The 15,081-nt window shown below is 34.7% G+C and overlaps 1 long non-coding RNA gene across 1 annotated transcript in view; it reads left to right on the forward strand.

Moving 5' to 3' along the window:
• The window catches only part of LOC129037432 (uncharacterized), a 437,642-nt gene extending 422,988 nt beyond the window's left edge, over positions 1 to 14,654 (forward strand). The window contains exon 5 of the long non-coding RNA XR_008502803.2: positions 14,517 to 14,654. This is a non-coding gene — a long non-coding RNA (uncharacterized LOC129037432). The remainder of the gene's footprint in view (positions 1 to 14,516) is intronic.
• The last annotated feature ends 427 nt before the right edge of the window (positions 14,655 to 15,081 follow it).

Raw genomic sequence — 15,081 nt, forward strand, 5'->3', positions numbered from 1 at the left:
TAACTACTAAGAAAATCAGACGTGTCTTATTAGCATTGGTGTGTTGCAATTGTGATACTGCAAGTGTGAGCAGTAAAACGCACGGAGTATGTCAGAAGTAGCCTTAGCTTTCTTAGCTGGATTAAAACAATAAAGTATCCAAATGTCTGTACTTCAACTTGGAGTCCTGGAATGTCTGGACAACTTTCTTTAAAGGAAGGCTTATTATAAAGTAGTGTAGTATCAATTGACTACAAAACGCTTTCACAACTTCCCAGAAGAGTTTCAGTTCAATTCAGCACAATATGACCGGATATGACTACCCATTACAATATGCTAGCACGTGAATTCATTATGTGCAATATCTAAGCCCATCAATGTTGATCTAAGCATTTTGATAGCCAGAGCTGATAGATCCATCTTAATACAAACTCTAAAGTTTGGGCTTTCAGGAATACATCATGAACACGTTGCTTTACCTCTCTGTGGAATCAGAGGGCTTACACTTGGGTATCTAAGGGCTTGCTAGGAGTGGGAGCAGATGGTAGTTTTTATATGTTCTTTTTATAAATTCATTTTGAGCAGGTTTTTTTTTGCATGAATATTTCATTTATGACAGGGTGCTGCTTAGTTATATAAAAAGTAAATACATAACGAGCGAGGTGTAAGTATAGCAGCAATGTAGTGTTGAGGCTAATGGGTGGAGAGGGTTTTAAAAATACAAAGAATTCTCATTTTCAAAAAGTACTTTGCAAACTTTAAGAGATAAGTATGTGTTTCTTTCCTGTTTCTTTATCCCCATCCCCCACCCCCCTCCTCCCCGACATTCTGTTGTGTGCTTGCCCAGGAAAAGAGAAAGGTTTTTTTCAAGAAGTCAAGCATTGGATTTTTTATCTTTATTAGGAACAATATTTTAACGAGTTTGAGAAAGGACAGAGCAGCTCACTTAAAGTGAAAATAGCAAGGGCAAGCACCACAAACAGAAGCAGCGTAAGGTTAGGAGACCCAGGGCGGCTGTATATACAGTCATCAGCAGGAGGAAGGGAGGATGGAAAACAACAGCTGCCATAAGCAGAAATGATGGGCCTTGATCTTCACACGGGACAGGTGGCCAAGATATGCCATATACTTCCCATTGTGCAACATCATGTATATTGTCACAATGTTCTGGGATTCAAAAACTGTTTCCAAGCTTATTCTGCCTAGAAAAAGTATTTAAGCCAACTTGAGAATACATCAAATCCCACTTCCCTATGAAGTTGTTTTAACCTAGGTGTGTATTATATATTGACGCAATTAATTGGAAGGGTTTTTTTTCTTATTCATAGCTTCATTTTAACCTAAGTTGTATTAGTTGTGACCTAAAACTAAAAAGAAATAACTAAGTAAATAAAACTTCTGTATTTTGTCATTATTTCAAATCTTGTATTGTGAAAGAGTAGATACTGTGGTGATTTTATGCATGGTATTCGGCAAAATACAAATAACACGAATGTCTTGATCTTAAAATGTAATTAAAATGACATTCATTTCTGCAATGATCTAAAGCTAATGTGGGTTGTAAGAAGGTAACTTTGACAAAGCAATTTTGTGTTATTCTAAATGTTCCCTAAAGATAAAGACTTTATTTTATATGGCAGATCCTCAGTATTCATGAGGGATACCACAGTCCCAAATTCATGAATGTCAGTTTAACATGTAATTGTCTCCATAAAGCTTTTATTTCCTGGATTAGAACCATCACTTTCTTGGATAGTTTTGCTTCCATTTTACTTTTATCACCAGAACTAGTAGCTGACTTAATTTGCTGGAAAAGTACTCACAAAGAAAATATTTATTTAAAAAATCATATCATGAGAATTATTACATAGTAACTTGACCACAAGCAGAGAATATCTAAACCACTGTGAGAAGATATGTGGGTCAATCACATAGGCACACTCCAGCTAAAGGATTCCTGCTAGAAACCAGCCTCTTGCCACATGTAATTCAATTTCGTGCCTCAGCAAATTTACAAATTGCTACATGTCATGAACCCTTGATTATTGCTTGAGGGTAGTCAAAATAACAATGTTAAATCCTCTGTCAGTAACACATTTCTTTGTATTATCAAAAAATCACTAACTACAATGACTTCCACGTAATAGATTATCAATGAACTTTTAATTTGGTTGATCATCTGATTGATTAGTATGTGATTTAGTAAGAGCAGAATGGATAACTTGTTGGGTAGGACAATGGAACTCCACCTGAGTTACTCTTTGGCCCTCTCTAGTGCTTCTCTGAGACGTAATTTAGTAGTTTTAGTTAAGAATAGCATTAGACCAATGGGCGCTAAGTAGTGCTACAGCTGTTGTTAGGAGGGGAAAAGGATTACACGGAAAACAAATGTGGTCTGCATAGAAGGAGTGGATAAAAACGTTAGGATGCCTTCTGAACATTGCTAACTTTATGTTGAAAATATTTTTAGATATTTCCTGAAAGTTGGCTGTAATAAGTCATCAAATCAACAAGTCAACTTCTCCCTCAAGCCAAAAGTTTATTTATTACAAACCTCAAGAACATGTATCATGGAGATTCTTTTGGTTCAGCCAGAAATCTTAGGTCACACATAGAACAATTTGTCATTTATGAAGAGTGATGAAAGATGTATGTACTGTACTTAATGTAAAAATGATCAGCTGTATCTGGACTTCCCATCTGCCCTACAAAGAATTTTACATATTTGGAAATATTAATTGAATGCATAATATAAACACATAATTGTTTCATATTTTCTTGTTTCCAAATGCGTATTTTGCTCAAAAATTCAGTGTGAGTACATTGGCCCTTCCCACATGGAATTTTCTTCTTGGTAATCTTCAAGTTTGGTCAATTTCTGTATCAGAGAAGACATAGTTTTTCACCAAATAATATTTAGAGTTTTATAAAAACTCAGATTTCCACAAAAATCAAACAAATGTTTTTAATGAAGAGAAATATGTTTAATTTTTTGTTTCAGTTCCACTTTTTGATTCTCACTAGACCTTATTTTATTTCTTTCAGGCTTCGGGCTTGAGGGGCTATTATCTATTTTTAAGGCTGATTTAAATGTATAAGATTTCTCTTCCCCTTGCTGTTACTCTCTTTATCTCTCTCTCTGTTTCTCTTTCTCTCTCTGGTACTATAAAGAGCAAAGGGGAAAATTTCCTGAAGAATATAGAGTGGATTAGTGGAAATGATCATTGCATTTAAATATCAATAACAGTAAATTGTTATATCTTGAGAGCTCTGTGAATTAGAGGAAAGAAAGAATTTTGTATACTGGTGAGAAATTTCAAGTGTAAGTTAGAATGGCAGCCAGGAATAAGAGATTTCATTGCAAGGTAGGTAGAGTTTATTGATTAAAGGACAAATATGGGAATGGAGGAAAAAAAAGAGAAGTCAAATCAGGGCAAGTCAGTGAAGGAACTTGAAACCGAGGGTTAAAAAATCTTAGTTTTAGTGTTCAGGACAAACCAAATATTTAACAAAATACCATACTCCCTGTATGTTTAAAGTGTATCATAATACAATGGGGGGTTTAAGAACGTTTATGATACAATTTCCTGGGGTCAGTTTTCCTTCTGTTATGTGGACAGTGATTTCCAGTGCTAGAATGAAACTACTGAACTCTCCTCACAAATTGTCACTCTTTCAACATCAGCATGAATAATGTGTATGAGAGATAGCATAGGAAGAAGAATTCAGATTTATAAAAGAGGAACAGCAGATGCTGGAAACCCTAATTGTGGTTATTGGGCAATGTTGTCTAGTCCCTAGCTCAAGACTTTGATACTTACTGACTTTAACAGGGTTGTGCAGTTCATGGACATGGGAATTTAAGTTGGCTGAAAATGAATGTATTTTACCTGGTAGTTTTCTCAAGGAGGTGATGGTTCCCAAATGTCTAAATTAATATTTTGACTGAATTCCACCACATATGCCTCATCTCTATAGAGCACAGTGGAGGGCTTGTGTTTTCGGGTTGATTCACAGAGGACACAGGGTTAGCACATAGTAGACTAAATTGTAAATGACTGAAAAGAAGCTCATTTGTATCTATTTATTCATCCTTATTAATAGTTTTGGGCACTTAGAAATGCCTCAAGGAAAGTCAGAACTGCAAGTAAATAAGTTTGTGAATACTACCATTAAACTCTAGGGTATTTGAAATACACAAAAGTGGCAAAAATTAATGGATACCCAAATCTCAAGAAATCAGATTTTCTAAAATACGTTTATAATTCCAAGTTAAATTATTGCCTCTTGAATACCAAATATTTACATGTTAGCATGTAGGTCATATAATAGCTCAATAATTATTTGTTCAAATGTTGATTTCAAAAGTTATTAAAAGAGTTTTGTTTAAGTAATCTTCAGTGAAATCCTAATGCACTCAAGCCACTGAATTTTAAAGATCATTACTGAGCAACAGTTTTTATTTTCTTTTAACAAATATATTGAAATAGCTGGATAAGGACTATAAAAAGTAGTAAATCAAATACTAATTAAAAACAATTTAGAACTTCAACTTTTTAACCATGAAACCTGTAATACTTTCATACTTCTTGGAAGTTTTTAGAAAAAAGTTATTTTCATGAAAGAAGAAGGCAGAAGAGACTGTTGAGTAGGGAAAATTGTGCTGAATGAGGAATCAGAATACCCACGTTCTAGAGTCCCAATTCGGTTGTATGTGGTTATAGAACCTGGAAATTCACCCAATTATCTGAGCCTCATTTTTCATATTCCTAAAATTAAAGGATTTGTATAAATAATATATAAGCTCTGATTCATCCCATATAGTCTGTGGTTTTATTACTTTGTGATACAGTATAGAAGTCTGCAAGCTCTCTTCTAAAAATTTTCCTTAAGGTTCCATTTGTTTCAGTGCTAAAGTTAATGTTTTTCCAGTTTATTTGAAAAAAAAATAGATATTAAGTTTTTCCAATTGAATGTTTTCTTTGAAAATCTTTCTTAAAATATTGGTAACTACCACTACCTATTTATATGAGAATAAAATACAAGTGTTACCTGATTTAGAATAGATCTTAGGTTTAAATATTTTTAGTTTAATACACTATGATGGCTAAGAGGTGCTCTACACCAAATCTGTCAGGTGACACTGTTCTGTTTTACTCTCTTACTCCCTGTCTGTGCCAAGCAAATATCTGAACTTCTCAGGGACTCATGTCTTCATCATCAACTGGTTCATTCTAATAACAACATAGCATTTCATATAACAGCACATACTCAGTGGGTTTACTAGGGAATTTGAACTCAGGACATCAAGGAAATAGGAGAGTCCCCACAGCACTTATAAGGTGAAGAGTTGGGGAAAGGGGACAGGTGTTTATAGTACTTTTCAAAACATATAAACAAGGTTGTAGCTGATAACTGCTAGACTTGGTAGAAAAAGTAATTTTGGATAATATTTTGTGTTCCAAGGAAATTATACAAACCAATAACTAAGTCTCTTGTGAAAAAAAAGTGACCAAATCTTGCAAGGCAAGTCTGTATGCTGAGGAAGAAGGTTTTTTATCAATAGCAATTTATTTGCTGTAGGAAGTAAACTTTCTTCAGCTAATCATAATTGTCCACTAACTTTGCATTGTTACTGAACTATTTCTTAGGTAAAACATTTGTAACTTGTAGAAGATAAATATTATTTCTATCATAATTAGCAAGTCCCCATACTAGTACATAACATATACTTTTACAATAAATATGTGCATCACAGAAATATTCTGAGTTGAAAAGCTCTGATTGATATGTCTAAGGATTTGCCTATGACTGTTTTTATGTACATACACACACACACACACACACACACACACACACACTCCACATTGAAACAAATAAGACTGTGCCAAAGTAAGAATGTTATAAGCAAAGTTTCATTTTTCCTGATCTTAAAAAACCTGAGAACTGGGCGAGGAGAGGTGGCTCATGCCTGTAATCCTAGCACCTTGGGAGGCCAAGGTGGGCAGATTGCCTGAGCTCAGGAGTTCGAGACCACCCTGGGCAACATGGTGAAACCCTGTCACTACTAAAATACAAAAATTTAGCTAGGTGTGATGGCGTGCACGTATAGTTCCAGCTACTTGGGAGGCTGAGGCACTAGAATCGCTTGAGCCCCAGAAGTGGAGGTTGCAGCGAACTGAGATTGCGCCACTGCGCTCCAGCTTGGGCTACCGAGTGAGACTTCATCTCAAAAAAAAGAAAAAAAAAAAGCAAAGACAAGAAAAGAAAGAAAAAACCTGTGAACCATCTCAAAGATAATTTGAGGAATTGGCGGATGATGGAGTTCTAAGGATGTAGAACAGTTTCCCCTCGTGTCTTGAGGCCCAAAACCTACAATTGATACTCTGATGAAAATGTCTGTTCTGTAGACATCCTGACATCTGGAGGATGAGCAAAGGAAAGGTGTCAGGGAAAGTATGGTTGGAGAGACAGGAAAAAAACCCTGGGCATACCGTGTCATCAGTTCCAAAGGAAGAACAATTATAAGTGGAGGTGATAGTAAATCATGTTGCATATTGCAAAGAGAATTTGCAGGTTTCGTGAGAATTCTCAATTGATTGGTCATAGTGAGAGCCAGATTGTAAGTACCAAGGGATCATGTCAAAATTAGGAAGTAGCATAAAGTGATGACTTTAACAAATTTATCATATATGTGGAAGGAAAAATTACTGCAGAATTAGAAGAACATAGCCTTATCAAATTGCAAAATGGCATCATGGTTTCAGTAGCTCAGGAGGTTTGTTTATGTTTATAAATCTGTTTGAATACATATCTTTTTCTCATGTATGAACTATTTTTCTCCAATCAATCAGGCTTCTGAGAGCTCTAGATTTCAAATGTGACTCATGATGTCATTTCATCAGCCACTGATGCTTTCCTGAATTTGGTGATATCTGTGGCGATCTTTCATCTTCGGTATTCACAGTGTCAGGTGGTCTTGGCCATTCTGCCATACAACTGTGGGGGGAGGCAAGTTCACCTCTGACCTCAACTCTTTCTCTTTGGTGTGGGTAGACTATGGGCAGGATACTGCTATTTCTCATACATTTCTTATAGCCATAGCTGTCTTTCACATGCATCACTGAAGAAACTACAGATATGTTTTATTGTTTCAGTATTGTGATTCTACTTGACAGAGACAAAAATTGCCCTAAATCGTTCCTCTTTGTTTTGTTTTGGATTCTTTGATGCCCATTCTGTAAATTCAAGGCAGACAGAAGACACTACTGTAGCAATCTGGTTTACTTCAACTTTGACCTGAGAACATGTCCTGCCTATTCACTAATGATGGATCTAGATGAGATTTCCCTCTGATTTTCAGAGATGATTGTGCTATAATTATTTAATTCACAGTATATATTCAATGATTGCTTTTGTTTTTAATATCAATCAATTTTGTGGATATTCCTTTAAGAGGCCTAAAATAATAGAGTGGATTGCTGAACATTTCTCTCAAAACAAGATTTTCTTTAAAACTCATTGCAAGACACTTTTCTTTATTCCTTTGTAAAATATTGTGCTTTTTTTTTTTCAGCTGCATAAAAATAACCAGTCAGTGTTTTCAAAAAGCTCTATGGAAACTTTCTATGATCTCTTTTCAAGAATATGTTCAAAACATACAATTCTTTATTTATTTTGTCTTATTAAAGTTTCTTCATGTTCACGTCATACTTTTTTTCAGGGTTTCTTGGGACAATATTTTTTAGAGGAAATGCTAGTTCTGATTATTAAGGCGCTTGCCAGCTATACTTTTTTTGCGGAAATACAGACAGTAGTGGACACTTAAGCAAAAATATTTTGCTACTAGTCATTGACTAGTCTCTTGGGCCTCTGATAATAACATATTCTGCTTTTTTTGTAGTAAGTGAACATGTGCACATATATAAATTTACGCTTTGAACTTTTTTGAGGATATTTCCTTAGTCTTCTCTGCCTTTGTGAGGTGAGTTATATGGTCTTGTCACCTTCTAGCTTGCATGCAAGTGCAGAATGGAGAGTTCTGAATATTTATTTACAATGAAGTAATAATTTTTCTGGATATTCTTTTACATAACATTATATGAACTCTTTCTTTAGTTTTAATTTGCTCATAGTCTATAAGAATATAGAGTAGTTATTGTTTTTGGCAAAAAGAATGTACAGTATGATATATTGGAGACATGGTAAACAAGGTTGAATCAATGGTAAAAATTTAAATGACCAGTATTTTAATTTTCTGTATTTTAGTTTTAGATGTTTTAATAGGCTTTAACTTTGTATCAGCCAAGAAAATGGTAGGAAACATCATTCAGTAGATGGATCAAATAAAGAGACAAGAAATTAATTACAGAGGTGTGAGAGGAGTGAATGAGCAAACAAAGAAATAGTGAAGACCCAGAGAATAGCAACAGTGGAAAGTTGTTACCTGCTAGGACCTGAACAGAAGGAAAAAGTGTTACTAGAGTCCAGTGACTACTAGAACTGTGGAAAAGGAAACCAAGAGGCAGATGCAGCTACTGCTAGACATACAGTGTGAACGCAAGTAGGAACTGGAAAATAAACTATGGCTTTCTTCTCTTCCCATGGTCTCATCTCCCTCCAATGCGTCCCATTGGTTGACCTTGACCAGACGCCAGCTAACAAGGGAGACCAGTTGATAAGTAGTAAAGGGGAGGAGATGGATTTGGGAAGACAAAGAAGAATAATCACCAACAACTTTTAGGGGTAAAAGCATCTTTAATTACAGTAGTAGTTTTATTTCTTTTTACTGTAGTTTCAGCAGCAATACCATAGATTGAGGAGTAGGTGTGCCAATATATAAACAAACCAATATGACAAAAATGACTAAAATTCATTTTAGATTTCACACAGTTATTAATTAGCTCTATTGTATTTCTACAGGATTTAAACACCTTTATATTATTGGTTTTAAAAAACATTGTGTTAATTGTCTGAGCTCTTTTTTTTCCAAACAGTATCCTATAAAAAGTATCTATATTAAAGGAGAAAATTGGAGATGGCTAGTTGAAATAGCAGTCTGCAGTCACTCTCCTCAAACACATTTTTCTAGCCCTTATCCTAGAAAAGCCACTAAAGATCCTATTGGGAACCCTTGGACTCCAGGAAACTCATTTTGAGATGCTTTGTTTTATACGAAGAAATTATAAATGGAATTTTATATTCCTTTTTAAATACATCTGTGGAAAGAAATGCTATGTCTTTAGTTTGTAGAAATGGGAACTATATTAAGAAAGTTTCCTTAAGTATTCTAAACACACACAGACACACACACACACACACACACACACACACACACAGATACACTCACCAAAAATAACAAATAAAAGGACATAAGGAAACTTTTGGAGGTGATGGATATATCTATTACTTTGATTTCTGGTGATGGTTTCACAGGTGTATGAATATATCCATCCTCAAATTGTACACATTGAATCTGTGTAGTGTATTGTATATTAATAATATGTTAATAAAGCTGTTAAAGAAAAGAGAACATTTTAGTGTTATACTCAAGAGGGAACAGCCTTATTTCTCCCATCTTTTCTTTAACATGGAGTCTGTCATTGATAGTTTCAAGACTGAGCATTAATGTTTATAATACATAATACATAGATAGTCTCTAGTGGGAAATATGAAGAATGTTTGATGGCTCCAGATTAGTGTATTCTCACCTCAAAAGAAATTTGATCAGTCAACTGTTCAACTTATTTCTTCATCAAACAAATATTTAATAAGCACCTACTCTGTGCCAGATTCTGCACTAGGGACTTGCAATATGGAAAGAACAAGAAAATGTTTCCTTCTCTTATAAGGATGACAATTCAGCAGGGAATACAGATGATATGTAGTAAGCAAATATGTACAAAAATAACTAAATGCATTTATCATATGTGGTTAAAAATTATGGTAGATGTGTCACACTTAGTCAACACTTAAAAATCCCTACTTGTAATATGTGTTCATGTATGTACATCTGTGTGTATATACATAAAGGATAGATATAGATGGACAATATAATGTGTATACTTTACAAAATTCTGATATATAACTATACACTTATGGTGGTGAGTGCTCAAGAAATTTAGCAATAGGAGAGCACTCTAGGAGACATGGAAAACACTGGTCTTCAGAATAAGGTGTGAGGTCCTCAGTGTAACAGCCGAGGCCTTTGTAATCTGGCTCCAATCCATTTTCTCCCATTACTGCTCCACCTACTCAAATAGAATTGATCTCTTGGATCTCCCTTATTCCCATCCTGTATTTATACCCTACCCTTATATGGTCTTGTTCTTTTTGTTCTCTCTGCCTGAGACTTCCTCTTTTATTTCTGCCTACCAAACAATGCCCTATTTTGAACTATTGCCTAACTAAAATCTTTATCAGCTCATACAACTCCATGAGTTCTTCACTGATCATTCAGCTAACAGTGATGCCCCTTGCTCTAAATCCCACAGGAATTAATCACATTTGTGTCTTATATCCTATGTTATAATGAAATTGCTTGATTTTATGGCTTATACACTCATGCAGTATATATGTAATAGGTGCCTCATGTGGGCCAGCAAGTAGTAAATATATCTTTGCTGCAAATAAGCTTACACTTTTCCTCTTTGGTGAAATTTTGTTTCTGAAGAATAAGATTATATTTATGTACCTTTGCAGTTATATTCAGAACAGACAAGATGTCTTGAATTTAATAGTTGCTGAATAACAATTGGTGAATGTGTAAAGTGATTTCATTTAGCTGTTGGTGAATACATGTAGTGATTTAGAATGTAAGAAGAGATTATACTAAAAGCTGCCATATTTTTCATCTTATAAGCAACTATACCTCTTCCTACTATTTTCTGTATGTAACATAAGCCTAGATTAAAACTACTGAAGATTTTACCTTTTGAAATATATGCTGAGTTAATCTTCACATATCTGCAAATTTCATATGGAGAATTATGAGAATAAATTAAAGCACGTTGACATGTATTTTTTGAAAGGGAGACATTATTATTTTACTTTGCGTTATATAAATAAATATGGCAAAAGTTTTTTGGGAAAGCTTCAGTATTTCAATAGCCCAGTTCACTGCTTTATGATCTGTCTGTATACACGGAGGCTGAGTTATTCCTCCATCAAAGCTGATTCCAAGGAATGCCCTATAGAAAGAAGAAAGAAGAAAGAATAGAAAGGAGAAGTAGATATTTCAAATTTTGCTTAACTCTGCTGGCAGTTTTCCATGATGTCAGCCGAATTTTCTTTTTGCTCCAGTGCAGGAGTTCATGGGGCTTATTTCTATGTTTCTTTAAACCTGTTCTCAAGTCATAATGCTGAGGATCCCCCCAAATATATGGAGGACCTCATTCCAGTTGTAAAGCAAATTTTTGAAACAGGATTTTATATCTTTATTTTTCTTTGCAGTTGATGTGGCTCTGAGTTGCATTCTGACTGAGCTCCTGAAAAACAGTACTGAGAAGCTGTCTATAAATAAGTAGTTTTGTTTACAGGAACTTACTGGGGAACTGGACTTGTACCACCTGCCATTTGGCCACTGTTGAGAAGTGAGAGGAAGGGGTTTCAGATAATTCAAATCAGCCAATCTACCTCAATGGAGGCTATCTTCTTTTTCTTGGTGTCCTAAACTAGGTGTACATACCTTTCCCTAACTAATACACCTTAGATTAGAGCTATCGGGCAATGTTCTTTTACTTTCTCCTATTATACCTGGCCCTCTCTTCTTAACAAGCTTTCTAAGAATGTATTTCCTTTGCCTATTGTGTCAACTAAAAGAGAATTGGGTAGGAACTATATGAAAATAAACTGCCTAGAATTATGAAAATAAATATATGCAAAGTTTTACGCTTACCCAAAATTCTTAATTTAAGCCAGCTAAGAAACTTCAATTCTGTGGGCTAGTGGCAAACTGGAGTCCATATGGAGTTTCTCAATTGGTCTTTCGAGTAGGTGGAATATAAATATCATGACAGCATTTCTGTCATGTCCCTTCCGTGGTCAGAGATGCTGTCTTTTCTATCTTGTTGGCCCAATGAATGGTGTGTCATGACAGAAATCATTAGTGAATTTTGTTTAATGAGGTAGCCACTCAGCTGATAAATAACTAAAGCCAGACACTTGTTTCCTGAGATGGGTTTTGTATAAACCTAAAATGCCATTAGAAGAGGGAGGCAATTCTATTACTAATTTAAGGCTCACTAAAAGCTTGCTATTAAGGCAAATAAGAAATGAGTAGGCAAAGTTTTCTGTACATTCTGTAAAACATAAAGTAATATGAGGTAATTGGAAGATAGTCTGAAAAAAAAGCCTATCATTCTCTCCAAAATTTTACCCATTTCACCCACACTTACCAGTGTCATAGCCCACGCTGACTCTGATGGCTGAGAACATCTGTAAGATGAAGAACTAGTACTGTATTCTGAGTCACATATCCTATTTTTATTTTAAAGCCTATTTAGAGCTTGGCTACTATTAGGCTTGTCCTGATTTTCCTCAGTTACTGTGATTTTGATTACTTGCAAAATACACACTAATAGAGGCTGTTTTTAATGGATGCCTAGGATTAGAGAAATAAAGATAAGTTACTTATAAGTCAAAAATTTAAATAGCCTTAAAAATATAGGAAAAGACAATTGTATTTTGTTTCTTAAATGCCAAAGATAATTTTAAGAAATTTTCAGAAGATGTCATCTATTAATATAAACAACAGAAGAATTGAAGTGAAGATATAGCCACTGCTCTGCTCATCACCCTGTTTTCATCAGCAATTATAAGGAAGTAGATCCGGAAGTAGAGATGCATGATAACAAGACATCGGTGCAGTAACCAGTACTTTCAGACATCACCACAAAAACAAAAACTCAGTATTTCACAACCCTGTTGCACTGGCAATGTCACAATGCTACCTCGGGCAAGGATGTTGTCTCTTTTTTGGGTAAAATAGGGTTCCTTTTTCCCTCCCACAACCTTCTCCTGTAAATCACTTTTCTTAAAGGACAAACCTAAAGTTTCTTGGTTTCAAAATCATACTCATCATGGTGAGGGAAATCCAGCTCATGTCATTAGAGAGTCAGCTTAATGTGTTTGCTTAGCTACAGAGAGTGATTAAGGGCACCGTTCCTTGGCAAACTACTTGTGGGTTCAAGTATAAAAAGCCTTAAAAACACAATCCCAAGTGGTTTACTAATAACACAATTTACATCACTCTTGTGTATTTTCAAAAAAAGAACATTACACCATAGTTTAAAATTTTAAAAAATGTGTTAAGCCCACGGTGCTGTCATTGTATTCACTGAGGATGGCAAATTTCATCACACAGAGAGCCTCTCCTTGTCAATATATGCTTCTTGCCATAATCATTATAAAACTCTCTTGGGGCTTCCCTTTCTCACCTAACAAATGCTAAGTGAAATGGAGAATTAATACATTTAGAAAAATAATAAAAGAAAAATTAGGTAAGAGAAAGAAATAAAAGGCATACAAATTGCAAAAAAAAAAAGAAATTTAATTGAGGTTAAAAAACATCCTAAAACATACTCCAGACTTTCACCTTGAATATTTAGTGGGTTTTGTTTTTACACTTCAATTAAATAGGTAATAGTTTGCGTGCAGCTCCAGTGAAGTGAAAGGCCAAAAAAAGTGGTCATTTTTCATTTCTGGCTACGAGTATAGTTCTATAGGAAATTTCTACTAGCCATGATGCTTATAAAATTAAAATACAATGGAATATACACAAATGGCCAGAATCTGGGATCATAATCTGCACCTTCGTGGGGTGGTGAAGGCTGCAAAGATCATGAGAGGAGGAGAAGAATTTAGGGCTTCCTATCATCAATTCAGGCAGTGAGTCCTGAGCAGTAACTCTGGAAAGTCACTGCCATAGAATCACCGTGGTAATAATGTGTCTTGTTTTGGGCAAACTTGTCAACTCATGAAGAGAAAAGAGAAGTCTCTAAAGGGTTGGCAATTTAGCTCTAATATTCAACAAATGGCAAGCTACAAATCTGAAGAGAATCTTCCTTGTTTTCTTGTTTTTCCAATTGTGTTTATATATTGATGATAATATCAACATAACATTCATTTTATAATGTAAAGCATTATGTCATAAATATTACATATATGGTACTAGCGATATATTTTCTAAAGTTTCCCTTTAAAAAGAACTGTGATTCTCATAATATGTTAAAAAATAAAGAACAGGCTACAGATATATTCAGGACACATTGCAGTATCAAAGATTTCAATCTGATGAAAATTTTTTGTTTATCTTGCTTCATTACATTCTCTAAGAATTTAATTTGCAAAGGAACAACTATTAAGATTTTTAGACTTTTAATGAAATTATTGTTGATTTACCTGTGTTGGGATAAACCATACAACAGAAGAATAGAGAAACAGATAATTATGGGGAGGTTCGTTTATGTTTGAAAAAGATTCATTCCTTAACAGATAGCAGAATGAAAGCATTTTCTTTGCTCTGGCATCTTTTCCAGGAATTCTACTAGTGCATGTGGAGAGAAGATAAACATGGCTGCTGCATGGAGTCATAAACCTCAGAGGAAGCTGAGAATGAGATGAAATGTATATGTAACCCTTGTGTACAGCAAGTTTGGCAAGAAATAAAAAGTGTACTTGGCAGATTATGATAAGGTTTCTCTGTGTTTACTGATATAGTCTCAGGTTTGCATTGTGTGATGAATAATAGGTTGGGAGAAGATATCCTTTGTTTATTCATTCATTTCATCAACAAATACTTAATGAGTGCCTACTATATGCCATGCCACAAAGAGTATAAACCTAGAGACAGAATGGTGAGTCACATAGACAGTGCTCCTGTTACAATTATTTGAACTGAGTTAACAATACTTCAAGGGTCCATGTCTAATTTACTGTCTAGGTTCTCAACAAAATTTCTGGATAAATTATTTGGCAATAGATGAACTTTAAATGAATCTCTTATCTTCATTATCACAGAAAATGAGTTGTCTGGAATATTGGAAATTCACTGTGCTGTCCAAATTTTCTAAAGCTATACTTTGTGAAATCCCCAAACAATAT

This window comes from Pongo pygmaeus, chromosome 4 (genome assembly GCF_028885625.2).
Source record: "Pongo pygmaeus isolate AG05252 chromosome 4, NHGRI_mPonPyg2-v2.0_pri, whole genome shotgun sequence".
Classification (NCBI taxonomy): domain Eukaryota; kingdom Metazoa; phylum Chordata; class Mammalia; order Primates; family Hominidae; genus Pongo; species Pongo pygmaeus.